Source organism: Chiloscyllium plagiosum, unplaced genomic scaffold (assembly GCF_037043375.1).
Source record: "Chiloscyllium plagiosum isolate Xiang-an unplaced genomic scaffold, Cpla_swu_hap1 HiC_scaffold_13, whole genome shotgun sequence".
Taxonomy (NCBI): Eukaryota; Metazoa; Chordata; class Chondrichthyes; order Orectolobiformes; family Hemiscylliidae; genus Chiloscyllium; species Chiloscyllium plagiosum.
Genome location: NW_028270151.1, coordinates 32315523 through 32323449, shown reverse-complemented (window position 1 = coordinate 32323449; position 7927 = coordinate 32315523). Strand labels below are relative to the sequence as shown.

The 7927-nt window shown below is 42.0% G+C and overlaps 1 protein-coding gene across 2 annotated transcripts in view; it reads left to right on the top strand.

The window, feature by feature from the left end:
• Nucleotides 1-7004: 7004 nt before the first annotated feature.
• Nucleotides 7005-7927, top strand: part of sphkap (SPHK1 interactor, AKAP domain containing) — a 401197-nt gene continuing 400274 nt past the window's right edge. Inside the window, exon 1 of one of the 2 annotated variants that reach the window (XM_043702455.2) lies at nucleotides 7005-7140. The gene's annotated coding sequence lies outside the window, so the exon portion shown is untranslated. The remainder of the gene's footprint in view (nucleotides 7141-7927) is intronic. The other variant, XM_043702458.2, reaches the window with a different exon arrangement.

Genomic DNA, 7927 nt, shown 5'->3' with positions numbered 1-7927 from the left:
CCAGAGGTAAGCAATGGCAGGAAGGGTTTTTTGGGGTGACAGTAATAAGGGAAGCAGTATAGGGCAACCAGGGTTGGTTTTCAGTGGGCCTCATCCCTTCCTGGTGCTGGGCGCAGCAGGTCAGGCAGCTGGGTGCCTAAATTAAGTGTATTTGGGGTAGCCTGCCACAATCTTACCCAATTAAGTGCCCCATGACACAAGCCACTACACAAACCTTTTTTTTATTCATTCATGGGACATTGATGCCACTGGCTGGCCAGCACTTATTGCCCGTACCTAATTGCCCTTGAGAAGGTGGTAGTGAGCTGTCTTCTTGAACAACTGTAGACTATGCACTGTTGGTTGACCCACAGTGTCCTTAGGGAGGGAATTCCAAGATTCTGAGCCAGTGACAGTGAAAGAATGGTGATAAATTTCCAAGTCAGGATGGTGAGCAGCTTGGAGGGGAACTTTAAGATGGTGGTCATGTTCCGATGTGTCTGCCACCCTTGTCTTTCTAGATGGAAGTTGTTGTAGTTTGTCTTCGATAAATTTCTGTAATGCATCCTGTAGATAGTATACACTGCTGCAACTGAGCCTCGATGGTTGAAGGGAGTGCAGGGAAAGAAGGGGGCATGGAATTTAAGTCAGTCACCATAACTACGGAGAAAGTTCTGGGAAACTATTCAATCTAAAGTACAATTAAGTGTACAGAAACAGATGGCATGTATTTTAAGCTTTTAAATGAAGTGGCTGCAGAGATAGTAGAGGTATTAATTATCATCTTTTAAATTTTATTTTAGATTCTGGAAGTGTCCCAGTTAATTAGAAAATAACTAACCTAACACAATTATTCAAGAAAGCAGACTGACTGGAAGTGGGAAATTACAGGCCAGTTTGCCTGACAACTGTCACAGGAAAATTGCAAGAATTTATTATTAAGGATGTTGTAACAGACTAATTACAAATATCATAATTCGATCAAACAGAGTCAACAAGGTTTTGTGAAAGAGAAATAGTAATTATCTGGTTTATCAGAAGTCACATGACACCAGGTTGTAGTCCAGTATTTGAGATACACAACAACGCAGAATCACAGAACAGAAACGGATGGCTCGGTTTCGTACCCATGGAAATGACCTGAACTGTGATATTGGGTTCATGTCGTGCTACATGTAACCCACTATACTGTTGTAAAATCTTTCTTACTGTCCTGTTTCAACACCATTACCTTGATAACTTGTTATGATCTCTCTACCTTAATTAGTTTGTACAGTTTTGGATTATTTATTACTTTCGTTAGACCCTCAGCATATGACTCTTATACCTATCATGTTATTCCAGTTCATTTGGTTTGTTTCCAGCACCACCTTATTTTTAATTTTTTGTAATTATCTCTTTTCCTCAATAAATTGGATTATAGGTCATCCCTATGCTTGTTATTCAGCTGTTGACACATTATTCATATTGTCTGACACTTTTGATCACACTTTTAATTTGACATTTCACTCACCATTTTAAACATATTTTGATCTCTCTGCTCATTGATCTCTCTGCCTATAAATTCTGTGCCTGTGTGTTTTCCTTCTCTTCACCTGATGAAGGGGCTACACTCCGAAAGCTTGTGATTTCAAATAAACCTGTTGGACGACAACTTGGTGCAGTGTAACTTCTGACCTTATCCACATCAGTCCAATAACGGCACCTCCACATCTGACATCAGAATTTTTTGATAAAGAGAAACCAACATATGTACTTGAATTTCTAAAATGCATTTGGTAGGGTGCCACATTAAACATTACTGCATAAAATAGTTCATTCTGCATAGGGTAACATTGGCATGAGGAAAGGATTGATTAGCCAAAAGGAAGCAGAGAATAATGATAAATGAGTTGTTTCTTGGGTTGGTAAGCTGTAAGTAGTGGAGAGCCACAATGATCAGTGCAAGAATTTAAACTATTTGCAAAGAAGCATATGCATAGCTTAAATGAGAGAGCCAAAAATTTGACGGATGAAGTATGATGTGGTAAAATGTGAAGTTAGTCTAGCTCCTGAAGAAGGCTTACACCTGAAACATCGACTTCTTCACCTCCTGATGCTGCATGGATTGCTGTGCTCTTCCAGCCTCCTGCTTGTCTACTTTGAGTTGTCTACTTTGGCAACATATAGACAAACAGTTGTTATTTTAATGAAGAGATTGCAAAACTCAACGGTACAGGGATTAGGAAAGAAAGGTGGTGACTATTGCAAGGGTACAGGAATGTAAGAGTAGAGTAATGTTACTACAGCTGTACAGAGCCTTGGTGAGACCACATCTTGAGGACGGTGTACAATTTTTGATTTTCTCATTCAAAAAAGAACACAATCGCTACAAGTAACTCACTGAAGATTCATTTGATTCTTTCCTGTGATGAAGAACTTAAACTGGTTGGGTCTTTGCCCATTAAGTTTTTGAGGTCAGGCAAACATAGCCAATCAGAAGGGTAAACCTTCAAGTGGTGTGGTTGGTAGTGTCTCCCCTTTCCCTCACCTCTCTACACAAGCCTCTCATCCAGCAACCTTTCCTGCCCACTTCCTGTCAGTGTAGAAGGCTCTTTTCCTCATTTCCCCTCCCCTCACCTTACCCCAGTTCCAACCTTCCAGCTCAGCACCATCATCATGACCTGTCCTACCTTCCAATCTTCCTTTCCACCTATCCACTCCACCATCCTCTCTGACCTATCACATTCATCCCCACCTCCATCCACCTATTGTACTCTTGGCTACTTTCTCCCCAGACTCACCCCCCTCCCATTTATCTCTCCACCCCGGAGGCTCCCTACCTCACTTCCCTGCTGACTCACTGCTCCTCTGAAAACTGATCAAGTGCTATTGTGTACCTTTCCATGGCTTGCTGCTTTTCCAGTTGCAGGCTGTTTCTGACCCCTGCTTGCTGTTGTTAGTCTCATTAGTAGCTCCTTATGGAATGTTTCACTTTCAATTCCCTAATGGGCAGCTTATGTTGGGCACAAGTTGGTAAGCTATTGGCAACTGGATGGAAACCCTTGGTCTCTAGGTTACATGTTGGACAATGTTAGGCTAGACAGAATCACTCATAGTTATTTACTAAACAACTTACTTCGGGGTGTTGTTACACACCTCTGGAACATCTGAACATCTGAGACTTGAGCCCACGCCTCCTGGCTCATAGGTAGGTACACTATCCCTGCATCACAAGAGCCCCAGAATCATTTATATTAAATTACATTTCAAAAATGCCTAATTAGTAATGAAGCAATTTGGGATTACCAGAGGTCATGAGGTGTGCTATAAAAATGTCAGTTCTTCCTTTAGTTTATTGAGAATGCCAGTGGAGAAAGGAAGGAAAAACAATAGAAAGACAGAAACTTCCTGGTGTATTAAAAATAAAAGCAACTGCAGAAACACAATGGAGAATATCCATTGGAAAAGACCTTTTGCAATTAAAAGTAAGAATTCCTTATCCTTAGTACCTCATGACCTTCTAATAGGCCAAAGACTCTTTCAAAATAAAAATTTGGACTGTTAACTTACACAGAAGCAACTAATTATAGACCAAAAAGAATTCAATAAATTTGAAGTGGCTTGCATATATATTATTGATACAAAGTCATAATGAATTTATTCCTAAGGGAGCAGAGTGTGATGTCAATGAGACAGTGAGATAGCATCTGAATCATGACTCAAAGAAGGTGCAGAGTTCATGTCACACATGGTACAATATTGTGCCCTTGGTTTACTCTGCCCACATTTAGCACAATAGTGTGTTGAATTACTTTACAAACTGAGTCAGAGAAACTAGGCAAAAGTGAGGACTGCAGATGCTAAGATCAGAGTCTAGATTAGAGTGGTGCAGGAAAAGCACAGCAGGTCAGGCAGTATCTGAGGGGCAGGAAAATCAACGTTTCAGGCAAAAGCCCTTCATCAGGAATGAAGGTAGGGAGCCTCCGGGGTGGAGAGATAAATGGGAGGGGGTGGGTCTGGGGAGAAGGTAGGCAAGAGTACAATAGGCGGATGGAGGTGGGGATGAATGTGATAGGTCAGAGAGGAGGGTGGAGTGGATAGGTGGGAAGGAAGATTGGAAGGTAGGACAGGTCATGATGATGGTGCTGAGCTGGAAGGTTGGAACTGGGGTAAGGTGAGGGGAGGGGAAATGAGGAAACTGGTGAAGTCCACATTGATGGTCTGGGGTTGAAGTATTCCGAGGATGAAGACGAAGCGTTATTCCTCCAGGCGCGGATGGTGAGGGAGTGGCGGTGGAGGAGGCCCAGGACCTGCATGTCCTCGGCAGAGTGGGAGGGGGAGGTGAAATGTTAGACCACAGGGCAGTGGGATGATTGGTGCGGGTGTCCCGGAGATGTTTCCTCAAGCGCTCTGTGAGAAGGCATCCAGTCTCCCCAGTGTAGAGGAGACCGCATCGGGAGCAACGGATACAATAAATGACATTGGTGGATGTGCAGGTAAAACTTTGATGGATGTGGAAGGCTCCTTTGGGGCCTTGGATGGAGGTGAGGGGGGAAGTGTGGGCACAGGTTTTGTGATTCCTGTGGTGGCAGGGGAAGGTGCCAGGAGGGGAGGGTGGGTGTTGGGGGGCGTGAACCTGGCCAGGTAGTCACAGAGGGAATGGTCTTTGCGGAATGTGGAAAGGGGTGGAGAGGGAAATATATCCCTGGTGGTGGGGTCCGTTTGGAGGTGGTGGAAATGTCAGCCGATGATGTGGTTTATGCGAAGGTTGGTAGGGTGGAAGGTGAGGACCAGGGGGGTTCAGTCCTTTTTGCAGTTGGAGGGGGTGGGGTTTGAGGGTGGAGGTGCGGGACATGGATGAGATGCGTTGGAGGGCATCTTCAACCACATGGGAAGGGAAATTGTGGTCTCTAAAGAAGGAGGCCATCTGGTGTGTTCTGTGGTGGAACTGGAGGGAGGTGTCAGAGATGGTCCAAGTGAATTTAAGGTCGGGGTGGAATGTGTTGGTGAAGTTGATGAACTGCTCAACCTCCTCGCGGGAGCACGAGGTGGCGCCAATGCAGTCATCAATGTAGCAGAGGAAGAGGTGGGGAGTGGTGCCGGTGTAACTACGGAAGATGGACTGTTCTACGTAGCCGACAAAGAGACAGGCATAGCTGGGGCCCAGCACAGAGTTTTTTTTAGATTAGATTAGATTACTTACAGTGTGGAAACAGGCCCTTCGGCCCAACAAGTCCACACCGACCCGCGGAAGCGTAACCCACCCATACCCCTACATTTACCCCTTTACCTACGGGCAATTTAGCATGGCCAATTCACCTGACGTGCACATCTTTGGACTGTGGGAGGAAACCGGAACACCCGGAGGAAACCCACGCAGACACGGGGAGAATGTGCAAACTCCACACAGTCTGTCGCCTGAGTCGGGAATTGAACCCAGGTCTCTGGCGCTGTGATGCAGCAGTGCTAACCACTGTGCCACCGTGCCTGAAAGTTCTGAAAGGCCTTTGAGGATGGTGGTGATTTCAAAGACAGAGTCAAAAGATGCCATGAAGATCATAATTTTGGATTTGAAATGTTGAGAGCCAGGAGCTATCATAGGTCAACAAGCATCTGAGGAGCAGGAAAATGCACGTTTCAGGCCAGAGCCCTTCATCAGGAATCCAGCAACATACTCTCAACTCTGATCTCCAGTATCTGCAGACCTCAATGTCTCCATAGGTCAACAAGGACAGGGCTAATGTGTGCGTTGGTACAGGGTAGATTACAGATTTGGATGAGTTTAAGCTTATGGCAGGTGGAGAATGTAAGTCTGCTTGGGATTAGTTGTGACTGGAGGTGACAATGGCATGGATAACATTTTCAGCTTTGGCAGGGGATGAAAGCAAGTTGAAAGTAACAAGAGGGCAAAAACTTTAAAACTTAAGCAAACTCTCATGAGTTTTTCACATCATTCTAACTTGTGATTACTTTTGGCTGACAGGAGATGAGAATGTGGAAAGAGATGCAACTTTCCGATGGATTATGCTCTAATTTTTTCCCAGGGATTTTCAGTAGTTTGAATTCTCATGAGGATTTAATTTGTGGATAGTACGTCTGCTTTTGTTTCAACACTGGTCAGAACTGTAGTAATGACTAGAGACACTACTCAGTTGCAATTTAATTGGTTTGTACAAGGTGAGCACAATGGAATGAGAACAAGATACCACATAACATATAAGATTTAAATAATTTCACCCTTAAGAAAGCTCCATATGCAAAAGCGATCAGTGATTATCGACAGAGCTAGATTTGGAACTTACTGATGTAATTTTCACCAAAAATGAGAAAATTAAATCACAAATGTTCTTTTTCTTCATTAAAGCCTTTCTCTATTATCCTCAAATATAAGATTTATTGTGATCCTGCAAAGAGGAGGAGAGAAAAGGCTGCAGGAGCCTGGAGGGTTACCAGATATAGTATCACATGCCCCATATAGTTATTTATATATTTGTGATGTGAAAAATCAAAATTGAAGTAAGCTGTCTTAACACATCAAGACTGTTCCTGTAACTGAATGAACTAGCTCATAATACTACAAAAAAAATTGACTGTATAAAGAAGATTTTGAATTTACTTATCAAAATGGATAAGTACAGCCTAGGTTTTGCATATATTCAGATATCCCCATAAGATCATTCATAGTCTTTTTTGTTAAATTATGTCTGTATTAGAGGACGTATGTGAGCTACATACAAATATGTGCTTATTTATCTGTATGAATGCTCAGTTAATGCAATTCATGGTTAGGAGCCTCACCAATCAGTATTAACGTGCAGAGGGCTGATATTCTTCTTTCCAAAATAGCTCACTTTGACACCAATCCTGTATTGTTATACTAAGCCAATCTGAACACAGATTTAATTTACCTCAGTGAGGTAAAGTATTCTGTCAGCTCTGCTGCTCCTTTCATTAAATTCAGTCACGCATTTGAGCAGTTGACGTAGCACTTGTGCATTTTAACAATCCTTCTTGGAGTATATGAATGTACAGGGCAGCCAGTTCTTTCATACGGCATAATATCGAGTTCACAGTACAGCCAACAGCTGTCACAGCCAGCTTCTTCAGTTTAAAACACAGCAGTTGAGTCTTTTGAAGAGAAGTTTGAACATGTTGGAGGCTTTAACCTCTGTATAACAGGTACAGTAACAGTTTAATATTCTAAATGTGAAATTCTACATTTCAGATTGCTTAGCTACAATGAGGTTTAATAGCCCTCTTTGAAAACCCTCTATTATATTCATTGCTGCAGTGTTTTGTACAGTTACTGCTTTCAAACACTGAATTGACTCAGATGACAGTTCTTTTGTTGGTTTGCTTGGTGTCTTTATGAAAGGGCTCTTTGTACTCGATAAGAATGCAGCTTTCTCAATTCCATAGCATCACTTATAATTACTTTAAAAACTTGAAGCATTGGGTATGATTATCTATAAATAAAACTCTGTACGATATCTTTCAAGATAATTTAAATAAGATTAGAACCTTCCAGTTGAATGTTACAGTATTACCACATATTCCAGTATATGAGTTGACCTGTTGTATAAGATATTAGACTGCTTTTTCAATGCCAAAATCATGTTCAGTCCTATACTTGGCAAATAAGTCGATTCCATTCTCTACTAAGAAATACTATACTCATTTTTGGAGTCGGTTTCGATTTTTCACCCTAGAAATGCATGTTTTATTCACCCTATAAGTCAGTGCATGAAGTAAAGATGATGTCGAGAACACTTGTGAGAGTTTAAGACATGATCACACAGAGAAGACCTTACATTGGAAATGACAAACAGACATGGGTCACCTAGCAAAAGGAATGTAATTTGAAGTTCATTTGAAGTTAAAATTCATAACTGTAAAGACCGTATTGATTAATTTTTACTGTAGTTTTGATTGTGGACTAAAATAGAGAAATGATTGTTTGAAAAAT